At 45.4% G+C, this 13,837-nt stretch overlaps 1 protein-coding gene across 4 annotated transcripts in view; it reads right to left on the bottom strand.

Moving 5' to 3' along the window:
• SCAF8 (SR-related CTD associated factor 8) overlaps nucleotides 1-13,837 on the bottom strand; it is a 219,206-nt gene that overhangs the window by 67,205 nt on the left and 138,164 nt on the right. For 2 of the 4 annotated variants that reach the window (XM_026505110.4, XM_048226088.2), the window contains one exon: nucleotides 2,767-3,901. The exons of the other annotated variants lie outside the window; for them this stretch is intronic. The gene's annotated coding sequence lies outside the window, so the exon portion shown is untranslated. Of the gene's footprint in view, nucleotides 1-2,766; nucleotides 3,902-13,837 lie in introns of those variants that run through there. 4 annotated transcript variants of the gene reach the window in all.

The following is a 13,837-nucleotide window of genomic DNA, read 5'->3' on the forward strand; positions in this document are numbered from 1 at the left end:
AGCCTGTGTGCTTATGTCTACACGGGAAAACAAAACTCTTATAACATGGACATTTCTGGCAAAAATGTCTTCCTTTTCTTCATCAGCCTTTTTCCTTTTTTTTGTCAGTAATAAAGGGATGGGAACAATGTAATGAGAGTGAGGGAGGAGCCCGTGGGTATCTGTTAGCTGGGGCTCTTTACTCAACTTGCTTGACACCTGACATGGGGTGGGGGGGGAGGGGTGAGGACCTTTAAATATGAATGCAACTCTTCATGAAGCATCCTTTAGGATCATATAAATAAGAATTTGGCCCCGTCTTCATTAGAAATTGTTTTAAAAAATCTTCTGAATAGCAATTACTTCCATTCACGAACAGTCTTGCCCTCAGCCATGATCACTCAGGCAAAATTTACAAAAGGTGCCTTCAAGGTCCTTCCCAACTGTGTATACTGATGGTCTAAGCCATCTGAAAGCCATGTTTATTTCTAGAAATATGGATCCTTTGGTGGACTTTAAAATTCGTATTAATATTGTATATAATAGCTCTTTAGAAAGTTGATTTGAGCAGTGTTTGAGCTTGTATATAAAAAAAGTTTAGATAATATCACGTACATGTATTTTCTTCTAGTTTATCATCTTTCCTAAGTTGTTTCTAAGAGGAGTCATATGATGTTTGTATATTTTTGGATTAAAACATAATTTACTTTTGCAATAACACAAGAATGTGTGAAAATGAGCTTTGGTTTATTTCCTTGTAGTCCACAGGTAAAGTCTTTTTCTACGAGATTTTTAAAAATGCTTTGAGGGGACGCCTGGGTGGCGCAGTCAGTTTAAGAGTCGGACTGTTAGGCTCAGATCGTGATCTCAGGGTCATGAGAGGGAGCCCTGTGTGTCGGGCTCTGCGCTTGGGGGGGGGGAGGTCTCCTTCAGACTCTGTCTCCCTCTGCCCCTCCCCCCCACGCTCTCTGGAGCTCACTCTCTCTCCCTCTCTCTCTCTATAAATAAATAAAACTTTAAAAAATGCTTAAAGAGACATGTGTCTCAGAGAAGAAATAAGAGAAGTAAACATAAGCTTCTCACAGATACTAAAAGGTAAAGTATCTATAAAATAATACATATGGCCCCGTGTCAACACCGCAGGAGCTCGTCTCCTGGAGATCCTCAAGCAGCCCTCTGAAAGGCAAGCCGGAAAAAGGATGCGATTGGATGCCAGCCACAATCGTGTGGAATATTCTCCAATTTAAAAAATTGGATTAGGTAATAGTGGATTTAGGGAAATTACTAATAAGGAATGAAAAGGGGCTTTCTTCTAAAGTATCAAACTTAACCACTTTCTTAACTGCTCGTATCCTAAAATCATGTAAAACACAAATTGCTTTTGATAAAAGGAATCATCTATGTGCAGTTCCTGAGCAGAGACCGTCCTGAAGCAGATGCTTCAGGTTTTCTTCCTCTCTGAAGAATTTATTAACCGGGAAGGAATTGCTTGAGACCATCTCATTTGCATGAGATCTCAGTATTAGAATTCGAGGGAGAGGCCAGCGTTTACTTATAAACCAAACAACCCACATCGACGATTCTTTCTAATTGTGTAAACACCGAATAGCTTCAGTTTGTCACAGTCACCTAATACGATTTTAAAATCTAGCTCAAGATTTTTTTTTTTGAAAGCGTTCCTTTGCTGCAGACAGAAGGGAGGGAGGGAGGACTGTTCAATATTCATGCTGACGCACAAAGAGAGCTTTGCCCAAGTGCTCAGGCAGAGGGTGACAGAGACTTTGGAAACGGGAATTCATCCGGGGAACAAAAGCTCAACCTCTGCCCTCTACTACGGTGCCCCCCCCACCCCGGGAGTTTAGAGGGATGGCCTTGGTCCGCCACCTCCCGTGAACGAGGATTGCGCATAACTCCGTTCTGAAGGAATGACCCTACTCTTAGGCTTGTTCACTCTTCTACTTTTTCCTCTCCTACCCCATCCACAGAAAAGACCCCCAGAATCTTCTGCTTGTCTTTTTTCTCTAACTTGAGAATTCCAAAATCATTTGCTTATAGATACACTAGAATGGCCAAAGAATCCCCAAATCCAGGCTGTTCCTTTTGCGGGGGGGGGGGGGGGGAGGCTGGGAGCAGGGAGCTAGCTGAGCACGGTATCTGCCCGTTGCAGCTTTACTTATAAAAGACTAAAAGGAAAGGGACCTTTCCTTATTTCCCTATCAAATTCAGGGCCGAGCAAGGTCTGAGTTTTCTGAATAGGCTCACAGGTTTGGATTTCTTTGGAGTTTTGCAGTTTCTTACTAGAATATTGTGGAACACACAAAAATACTCTAAAATACTGGGCAGAGAGTCAAACAAGAAGGCCTGTAGCTGTGGCTATGTGACCCACGGCCTTCTCCAATTTTCGACTTATTTACTAGAAAATAGGATCAAAATATGTTATGATTATATTATAATCCATTTAACAGAAAATACAGGATAGTCAGAAACTGAAGAAAGCGAAGGTATAATATATCTGAGGAGGAAATCATCCTTGATCCATGTTGTAGAATGCACAATCGAAACGACCTTGGCACTGGTAAATAGCTCAGCCTTTCGACAAATCACAAAGGCTGGTTGTACAAATCGAGAAATCAACAGCAATTCAGGGCAAGAGACTGAAAGACCCAAACCATGTATGCAGCTCTCTGTCTAGATACAGGGCCATAGAAATGGCTCGGCCGCGAGGCAAAGACATAGCATGGAAGATACGCTGAGCTCCAAGACCAAGTAAATGACTAACAACCAAAATTAGTTTCAAATTTTATTATGAATGTCCAAAGTGACAACATCCTGTGAAAGTGTCAGGTTCTCATTGATTCCATTTCAAGAGACCACAGACTATCGCATTCCAAGTACTTTAATTTGTGACAGAGCCAAAACAAAGAAAAGAATGATAAAAAATATTCTTTTAGGTGTAAAGAGTGCTCTTATCTGAGTTTTTGTCATTGTTTCTTTTTTTTTTTTTCCCTGCAGGTCTTGTGAACACTGATAATTTCCAAAACACAAAATCCTGGTCTGGACATTTGCAGCAAACTTTTATAATCTCTGCCTGAATAAGAAGCTAATAAGAAATGTACTTATAAAGTATGTGTACAATACAATGTAATATGCCCATTCAATGTCATTTCCTTCCTCTCCCACTAGACTTCTCATCTGCCACCTGGGTACTTGCTGTTTGTAATAACAGGACACTGAAGACTGGAACGGAATACCCGGAAGACTATCTTGAACCCTGGATTTCCTCAAAGCTGCACGGATTTTTTTTCCATGAAAGCTCAAGACTTTCGATGCTTGAGAGGTCCAAGGAGATGACTCCTAATAGATTTAAGTCACCAGCCAAGAACTACAGTCTATGCACGTTGTGTTCAAGAAAAAAGCTGTGGTTTACCAAAGCTATGGTTCTAATAATCTGTAGCTCCAAACTCCAAGTCTGACTTTCCCCCCCTCCGAAGGGTCTCCTTGCCATCTGCCCTTTCCATCACTCGTACTGGATGATGCTACCGATGGGTTTGTTGCCATTTATACTCCAGTCCGTTCGGGTCCTGTGGAAGTGCATATCTCTTACAGATGCGACACTGTTCATCTGAGTGCATCCTCAAAAAGAACAATTATGAACTGGAAACTCATAGAGTTTGTGTTTACAATTTATAAAATTAAACCTGCTCCAACAGGTAATACAGGGAGGCACGCTTGCAACCTCTGGATTCAATCAGAAACAATGCCTGAGAGCACAGAGCCTTCTCAATAGGGAACGGCGGGCTCCTTTTAACGCTTCCTTAAACAAGATCCGATGTGATGCACATTAGAACTCTGAAGCACGTCTCATTTATTTCTACAAGGCCTGGGACACAGGAAGCTGCCAGAACTTCATTCATCATCTTGCCTGTTGACAAAAGGAACAATAACTGGTCATCACTGGTCAACGGAATAACTTTTCCTAGTTTGTTTTCTTTCCCCAAAATAATTCCTAAAGAAGAGATGGTGTCAATACAACAGCAAATGTTTCAATGTTTGATGAATTTCTGTGCTCTAAAGTCCCATGTCTTCTTCTTCGACAGCGGGACGAACCAGGGTATGCAGTGTTCATCTCTTTCCTCGCGCTGGAATTACTCAGGAGAGACCCCTGTCCTGGAAGTCAGCAAGCCCAGACTCCAGGCGTGATTCCGCCAGTAACTAACAACGTCACCCAGCCTTGCTGGGCCTTCACTCCTTCACGTATAGACTAAGATGACCTCAGTGGATGAGTTCTAAAAAGAAGGCCAATCCAACCTCATTCATGGCTCCGTGGGGTCCTGCCTCCATAGCTCCATACAGAGCATAGCCAAGTATAACCATTCCAGTCCTTGGCAATGGTTAGGCTTACAAAATACCTAAACCTGGGATGCTAGGGAGGTCCTAACGTTCTGCTTGGAGTTTTGAACCAGCTGAACGATCAGAGAAGTTGCAAAATATCTGTTAGTGTATGAAGTCAATTAAAATCTTAAGTGAGGATGTGATTAAGCCATAGGGGTGTAAACTTCTGAAAATACACATTTCCATGTCTTTTGCTGTCTTAAGATCTAGGAAGTGTCTTTGGTGCAGGGGGAGGTAACTGCTGGTGTTCTTAAATTAAGAAACAATTATATATAACTGAAGAACACATTAAAAAAGTAGAGTAACACGGAAGCCTTCTGTAAGATCAGACTACATAGCCACACGATCCAACCAGCTGGGTGCGCTGAAGTACTTGCAACTAGTAACTTTGCCGCGGCACACGCTGCAGGGGTGAGAGTCAGGACTCAGGTGGTCTGACCCTAAAACTGATGCTTTCAACCACGATCCCAAATGACCTCACCTTCCCTTGTTAAAACGAGAATGAATTGGGGCTGAAAAGTTTCATAGAACTTTCATCGATGCTGTAGGTACAACCAGGAATTAGGTTAAATATTTGGAAATTTTGGGCAGTTAGTTCCCATTAATAACAAAATGGTAAGTTTCAGCAATTGAAAAACTATTTTTAGTCATTTGGACTTGATCTTTATGCCTCTGTGGCTGGCAAAACTTGGTGCCAAAACAACCGTTTATTAGTATTCTATCATATTACTGTATCATATTACAATATTGCTTTTTGAGGGCATCCCGGCTGTGATGCGTGGTAAGAAAAATGCGGAATAAGTTTTCATCCTTCTGCTGTGTGTTTGGCACAAGGGGAGACACAAAACAAAACAGGCACCAAAATATCATCGATGACGCGGGATTATTCTAGGTGTTTCGCTAATGCGTTTATCCTTCAAATGCTGACTTAAATGCTACTCAAGAGAAAACGACAATGAAAATCAGCTCCTCTTGACCATCAGTAGCTACAACCCTAAAGTAACAGAGCCGTCTCCCTAAATCTGGGTGAGATGTGCCAGGTTGTAACAGGATAGGGTTGTTGTCCAGAGGAAATCAGCGTCTGTGTGGTACAAGGCACCAAGACCACACTGGGGAACAAAACGAAAAAGACACCAGTTTACTCAAATTGTGGGGACATCTGAAAGGGATCTAACACATGCACATACGCACCAGCACGGACTCAATTTCTGTGGCTTTTGTTGCCGAGTAAGAGAAGTAAATAGCTGTGTCTTGACAAATCAACTTGAAATAAGCCAACAGTACATTTTTCATGGGATTCTGGCAAGTATTTCTATGCCTGTGCATTTCGGGGAGGGAGATACCGAAGTACCGATGGACTTGCTATCAGAGCATGGGAAATGAGCCATCACTGAAAAAGGTAAGTATTAACAAGTAACCATCAGGTACTCGTGCAAGTAACAATTCAGAGGTGGAGAAAATGGTCCCAGAGCCCCGAGACTGCTTTCGTTAGCAAAGCGCCTTCACGTCTATGGACTCTCTGGCTCTTATTTTAACAGGCGACCCAGCCTACACAGGGAGCAGCCGTGATCTGCGGGCTTAGGTGCCTTGCCCAGTGTCACCTGGGAATACGAGTGGCCGAGCCACCGAGCGGGAGTGAGAACCAGGTCCCGATTCCCTGGCCAGTGCTGGCACTTCTCCATGCGGTGTCTCTGGCTAGTGACACTGAATATCAGCGAATTCATTATTTATGAGTATGATTCATCTCTTCTACCTGGTTTTGTTACTACCATTACCCCTCGCCCATTAAGTGCCTTGTGAAGCCTGCCTCGCACGACAGATCTAACTGTCTCCAGGACGAAACTGAGGTTTGGACACGTGTCTGGCCCCGTGTCACATGGCAAAGAGCAGAGCGGGGTTTCAAGCCATGAGGGCTTTAATTCCACAGCTCCTGCTCTTAACCTTCACCGCGTGTGCCGTTCTGGTGTGTTCTGGACCACTAAGCCCAAGTGTCTGTACGTGCCGTGGAGATCCGTCTTGAAGTGTCGAAACCAACACAAACTGCTCTATCTAAAGCCTTGTCACAAAAAAAGGACCCCCAGTGGCTCCGCAGATCTGTGGCTGAGCAGACCCTCAGTCTGTTCACAGTTACCAGGGGGCTTCACTCTCCCCCTTAAGAACGGCTATAATTTCACAGTGAAGAGTAGAAGGCCAAAACCCCCACTTGTCAATGAGAACATGGCACCAAAGATGACCTTTTTTTTTTTTTTTTAAATAAACTGAGACACAGCAGTGCCTGGAGGTGAGTAATAGTTGAAGGCAATTGTACAAGTTCTAGAACCAGTTTCCTCCAGCTCAAGTTGCCATTAATGATGTATTTGCTGCAACTTAATTTTGAAATGCAGTCATTCCTTTAGAAAATGGGCATAATGAAGGCAAATGCGCATGGAGGTGTCCTTCTCCAGCCTGGTGGGGGGCGGGGTCTGCTGGTTCCTGGTAACTTACATACACGCCTCACTTAATCGACGCAAACAGCCCTGCAAAGCAGAGAGTTTCATTAATCCCACGTTGCAAACCAAAAAACTGAGGTTCAAAGAGGTTAAGTGACCTAGCCAAGGTGACATAAGATGTCAGAGATGGACTTCAAGCGAAATGTGCCTGATCCCAATTTATCTTACACCTTTCCTCTGACAGGTTGCTTCACCCCCAGATACATCCGGGCTACCAGACATGCGAATGGCCACCCTGTATTGTGACCCACATGCCGGACTGCTGATGAGGGGCTACTGGTGACCAGGACAGCAGGGGATGCCCACCTGTTTCCAGAACAGCCATATCCTTTCTTACTTGCAGAAACAGTAAGAAAGTAAACCCGTTCTAGAAACAGTGGCCAGGTCTCCAGGTCACTTATAGGGGTGGCAGAAGAGGGAAGGAGTAAGGACCAGGCAGGGTGTCTCCTCAGAAAACCCACCACAGGCAGGCCAGCTGCATGGACAAACAGAAATTCACTTCACTTCAATTACAACGTAAAGGCTTTGTGGTCTATTTCACATTTTACCCCCTCAAAGTAAATGTGTTCTGATTTCCAAATGACCCATTAGCAGGCTGCAAACTGCCTAAGGCCTGAAGGATCGTTTCCAAATTACAATTGAGAAAAAGAATCTATAGAGAGGCTCTGACCCCTTTTTAATTAATCTCCTTCATTCTTCCTCAGCAAAACTCTCCTCAGAGCTGCCAGTGATCAGCCAAGCTGACCAACCAGAATTCAGTGCCCTTGTCACGTCCCCAAAAGGAGGAGGCGTGAGATTTCGAAGCCAGCCACAGAAAACCTACCCAGAGTGTGGTCTGTTCCAGCGTGAATACATTGGACTCATCACCAGTGGGCTAACTAAGGAGGTGATGGAGAAATACCAAGAAAACTAGGCCCCTGCAAACAGACTCCCAGATCCAAGCCTCAGCCAGCCTGTCCTGCCACGTCCAACGGAAAGTGCCAGAGTTATTCATGGATGCCAGACCCCAATCTGCCTCGTCCAGCTGATCCGTCTGGTCAGCCCATATGGGAGCAGGACGGCTGGCACAGATCTGAAAGCATCAGTGTGTGCAGACATGTTCTAACATCATTTGCTAATGTTTCATTGTTCTGTAGTTAAAAACCTACTTAAAATGTGTGGAGTGATGTCCCATTAGATTAGAACAGTACGAGGTCGAGTCTTTCCAAGTACCAAGTGTAAGAATAATTAAAATAAAATAAAAGCAATTATTCCCTATTCGGGAAGTTTATCTCTATGATGGGGGATACCCAGGGCTCCTTTATTAAACTGAGATCATGTTTTCTTTCCTACATCATATCCCCACACGTATTGTGCGTACTTGTGCATAACCTTTGTGCATACTTAATTCCGACATAACAGAACCATCATATTAGTGCTAAAACAGACCTTAGGAATTGCAGGGCACAAAATTCTCATTCTAAACATTAAAAAACTGAAGCTCAGAGGTCTCCCATTTACTCAAGGGCCACACAAAGATTGGGCATCTAGATGACATTCTGGTCTCTTGTCCTACAAAACACTGTATGTCCTATAATGTCCCTTACTCATTTAATTCAAATATCTCAGATATTATATCCTGGAAAATGATGCCATTTGGCATGAATGTTCCAAATATAATATAGACTTTTGAATGACCCAAATATAACAGACTTCTAGACCATCACAGACTGAGCTGTTCCCATAGGTGGTGAAGTCCAATGTCCTGTGAACCAGTGAAAGGGTGTAGACACGGACGTGGCCAAACCCTCCCCGTGAGCCCGTCTACAGGAGAAGCAGTTGAGCATACCGGTGAAAGGGTGTGCTCCGGAACTGACCCAGCAGGCTTGTGTCTCTGATTCTGCTTTTTACGGGGTGGGCAACTCTCGGGCTACTGTGAGTTTCCACGACTGTACATGGGGATTCATACCCACCACTGAGGCAACTGTAGGGACTAAGTGAGGCACTGCGTGCAAAGTGTCTATCAGAGAGGAGGCAGGAAGGATATGGATTCTCCCTTCTGCCACCCATGTTCTCAGGGAGCCCTGGCGACAGATGGCAGAGCACAGATGCTCACCCGTTCTTACATTACAGGAGCGAGGCTGAAGGTTTTCAGTCCCTCTGCCTGGTATGCTGTTCCTTTCTTTTCTACCTTGAGACTGCTTGCCAGCCACTGAAGACACGCGACAGCTGCCTCCTCTACGAGGCCTTCTCAAGTGGCCAGGGCCCAGTCACCGGCCTCCCTTGGTCCATACGCCTGGGAGAGCTCTGCTCCCATCATCATCTTCTCCCTCCTATCCTTGACTCTGAGCTCCTCTGTGACAGACTGAGCCCCTGACCTTTCTCATGGATCAGGGTATCAGTGATTCCACCGGCCACACGCTCTGGCTGTTATGGAGTCAGGATCCTTCCCTCCTCCACCCCACCCCCAACAACCAGCCTACTACCCCCTCCTTCCTCTTCTCGGCATTCTCTCTCTGGGCCATTCCTACTTGGAGGAGACAGTCACCACAAGTAACTAGCAATCAGAGTGTGTGTGTGTGTGTGTGTATTTAAATAAACTCCACACCCAGCATGGAGCCCAACACAAGGCTCGAACTCACGACACTGAGTACACCTATATTTTTTTAAAAATTCAAAGTATATGCCCTTGTTGAGATAAAAAGAAAACAAGGATCTCTGTTAACAACTCACAGATGACCTGATACGTCTTCACTCTGACACCCAGCTTTGAACTTGGGTGGGGGCAGGGGGAGAAGACCAGAAGCAGAAAGAGAAAGAAGAAAAGCGCGTTATCCAAGGCACCATTCTATAGCCTTAAGACAGACCGCCATGTTTGCAGGAAGGGAAAGCAGACTCAGGCTCCACGCGAGCCACGGCAAGGTCCGTCTCTGCTGTTGTCAGAGCCCCACTCCTTGGCACAGGGCTTCTCAACGGCTCCTCAGTGAAGGGCAGAAGGAACGTTGATGAGATAAACTGAGTGCCATCCTGCAAGTCTAACAGACTACGTGCTACACCTCCACTCACCTAGACCTTCCGGAATAAGAAACAGCCCTGTGACACGTGTCCCCTTGGCAGCAGAAGCACCTCAACTACACGCAGGCTCTAGGCTCGGGGCGGATGCTAAATGCGAATGAATTTTACACGGGAGCTTGCTTTAGGCAGCTCTTCTAGCTTAAAGGTTAAGAGGTTTGACTTTGGGTTTCCAAGAACAGACACTGTAAGATTAATGACGGGCAGGTCGCAGGATGAACTGCCCTCGGTTTTAATTTGGCATGTTCCAATGGTCACTAGTAGGGTGTATTCGTCCTCCCTCGCAGGCTGGAGAAAAAACTATTAATATTTATTTAGAAAACTTGAACCCATCAGATAACAAATTTTTAATAATTTTAAAAGAAAGGGACGCCTGGGTCGGTTAAGCATCTGCCTTCAGCTCAGGTCATGATCCTAGGGTCCTGGGATCGAGCCCTGCATCGGGCTCCCTGCTCAGTAAGGAGTCTGCTTCTCTTTTTCTGTCTCCTTCTGTCCTTCCCCACTGCTCATTATCTCTCTTTCAAATAAATAAATAAAATCTTTTCTTTTTTTTTTTAAAAAGAAATCCTATTGTAATCTTTTTCATAACTCAAAGGAATCTTCTGAAAAGTGAACAATCATCCATTTTTTTTTTAATTTCAATTTTCATATATCCAGTTTGCTTAAAGCAAATTCAATCTGGTGTCCTCAGCTGTCATCACAACTGAATTGGAGAGACTATATGGCCACCCAGTTGAGCAGATGCTTTTCTTTTCTTTTTTTTTTTTTAATAGCTGCAGAAACTAATTTGCAAACTGAATTAGTGGCAAAGAATTGATATGACTTAGTCAAGGAAATGACAAGCCACTCACTTTTCTTGGATGCCAGAAAATGCAACCCCAGGAAAGATGATCATTGGAGTTTCTCAGGATGGCGAGCCCTGAAGGAGCAAGGCCCCAGGGCTGGAGGGACAGGCGGCAGGACCCAGCCCGCCACATCCACAGGCTGCCCCTGGAGTGGACTCAGCTATGCCTGCATCAGATCTTTCCTTTCTGTGTCTACACTTTATCTCCTTATCTAGAATAAAGAGTTAAAATTGGGAATTTTCTGTTTAAAAGAACCACCAGAAGGTTAAGGGAGTGAAATTAAAAGAAAAAAAAAAGGGAGAGAGACTATTACCCTGCATGTGCGGTTGGAAGAGCGTGACCAGGAAACGCGTGCATGCCTGTTTAGTAAGTTAGCTGAGCTGCATGCATTTGGCTTCATAGCCCAGTCGTTCTCTCACGTGCACTGGGGCGCCTGGGTGGCTCAGTCGGTTTCAGCCCGGGTCACGATCTCGCGGTCGTGGGATCGAGCCCCGTGTGGGGTGCTGCGCTCAGTATGGAGTCTGCTTGAGATTCTTTCTCCTTTCCCCTCTGCCTCTCCCCGCTTGTGCTCCCCCCCCTCAAATAAATAAATAAAATCTTAAAAACCAAACTAAGATGGGCAGTAGGGCTCCAGCTTCACATAGTGAGCACGACGGGGCAGCAGCAAATGCAGCAAGCGGGGTCGCCTTCACCCCTAAACCGTGGCGTGAGCACTGGGACCAGCTACCGCACCGCAAGCAGCCCCCAGCCTGGGCTGTAACTGAGTAGGAACTCTGACGTCAGCCAGAAACGCTCGACTTGAATTGCATGTCTTTTTATTTTTTTAACCAGAATAATAGTTTCCAGGAAGGCACAGTGTCTTCTTCAACAAGCTCACCGAAAACTCCAAACATGACCCAAGTTAATGAACCACCAGGAGATACTCTTTTTCTACAAGCAGCACAGTTTCACACACCTCTATCTTGGCAAATGTGAAAGCACAGAGTAGAATGGGACACGACTTTTTAAAAAAATATGGATTGCGATTGCTTTCTATAGTCATATTTCTCAGAAGCGTCGACCAGGATTCGGGATGAGAAAATCTCTTCAGCTGCACTGTTTGAGAGCTGATGTGTACCGCGTCTGTTTCCCACACAGAATTCCCTTGTGTGCTCACGGAACATCCCCGAACACATCTCTTAACTCCCTGGCCTCTGACACTGGCATTCCATCCAGCTGCCCAGGGTCCTCTGCCTTTTCACAGAAGACCTTCGACATCAGAGAAGGTTACTGCTCAGATGTTACCAGACCCCCAAATTACAAATTCCATGATAGTATGCAATTTCCCCTAAAACAGGCATGCAATAATGAGTAGAAAAAGGCCAGGTGGAGACCCGGATGGCAGTGTCAACTGGGCCACAGCTCCCCTGCAAAGTGACATGCTGCTGCCCGCGTGCCTTGCGGTGAAGGTTAACTCACATCTGTGCCTTAGCAGGACTCTAGGTGATTACATGCCATGAGTCAGCTTGGACTAGCTGACATCATACATGTTAGAGCCAGGAACGCTAAGGGACGCAAACATCAGTTCGTAATTAGTTTCCTGGCTCCAAGCTGTGAGCGTCCAACGTTTCAGACACATGAATGCCGAGCAGGGGGGCAGAAGCTGGTCTGCCCAGGCCCTTGTAGGCTCCTGCAGGCTCCCGCCTCACAGGCCCTGGGATAGAGTTGGAAAGCCACTGATCTGACATCTACAACTTCTGTTTGGAAAGACTCATGCTACAGCAATTTTAAGCAGTATCAGTGCGTCAGGTCCAACGAGGGGCCACTACCAATGCAGCCTCCCTCTGATCTACGCAGAACTCCTGGGGGTTCCCTACGACGAAACTCTCTGCTTATGAAACCAGGGGCTATTCTCTTCACTGATACCTAATGCTCTTCATTCAGCATCGTATTTTGGAAAATCGAATCCCTCCCTGAAATTATAATGCATATGAAAGGAAAGCTTGATCCGATTTACAAATCATAATTCAAGAGGAAATCACCTCTTCCATCCGGTGGTAAGTGTTCTAAAAAATGTCAGGAATAAAGATGATTCTAAATAGTTTCTTGTTTAAGTCTCTCTCTCTTTGCCCCCCATCATATATACACTGAGAAGCAGGGTCCCCAAACCCTCTTGGGTGTTAGTACATCGATCATTTGTATAGGATTAAGTTAGCTGTTCAAGTAAACAAACTCCTTGGGGTCCAGCAGAAGGATGGGCCAGCAGAGTCTACACCAAAGACTAGGAAGCAGGGTAAATTGGGATTGAAGGCAAGGACAGGGCTAGGCATTCTTGGCATAAGTGGCTTGGCTGGGAGACAGGGAGAGCTAAGGAAACAAAATTCCAACAGGTCTCAGGAGAAGTTGAGCATAGGCCCTGCCTGTAAACTATTTATGATACAAGTATTACGCAACAAGAAAAATATATCCATTTTGAGACACGGACAACTGGTTAAAAGCTTGCAATTCAGTTGTCTTTTCAAGAAAGTTTTTTTTAAGGAACCTCTATGCCCAACATGGGACTCGAACTCATGACCCCAACACCAGCAGTCGCATGTTGTTTGGGCTGGGCCCACCAGAGGCCTCTCAGTTGTCTTTTTATATCTTCAAAAGAAGCTGCTCCTTACTTTTCCAACCACCTGCCACTGAACACAATCGGAAGCCTGTGTCCTCTCTGGCCATTTCAGAGAAAATACTCCTGCCTCTTTGGACAACCTTGCCCTTAACTATTTGTCCTTTTCCTTAAATGACTGCTTGAGCTCAGCCAGCCTTTGCAAATCCTGCCGAGGGGCCCACAGTGGGACTGCAGACTTATCACTGCAGCGTGGAGGGGGGGAAATGAGGACCTCACTCCCATTCGTGACCTTCGAGCAGCCGCCATGGAGCCCACGTCACAGATGAGCGCACCAGCTCCTAGAGGCTAAGACCCTCTCGGCTCGTACCACTCCTGCAAGGTAGGGCCTGCATTTGAACCCCAGGTCTGTCCTCGTTTTGGTGACGTTTCCTCAATGAAGGAAACAGTTCATCCCCCAACAGGGGTCTCCGGGTTGGGGCAGGCCAGGG

This window comes from Ursus arctos, unplaced genomic scaffold (assembly GCF_023065955.2).
Source record: "Ursus arctos isolate Adak ecotype North America unplaced genomic scaffold, UrsArc2.0 scaffold_13, whole genome shotgun sequence".
Taxonomy (NCBI): domain Eukaryota; kingdom Metazoa; phylum Chordata; class Mammalia; order Carnivora; family Ursidae; genus Ursus; species Ursus arctos.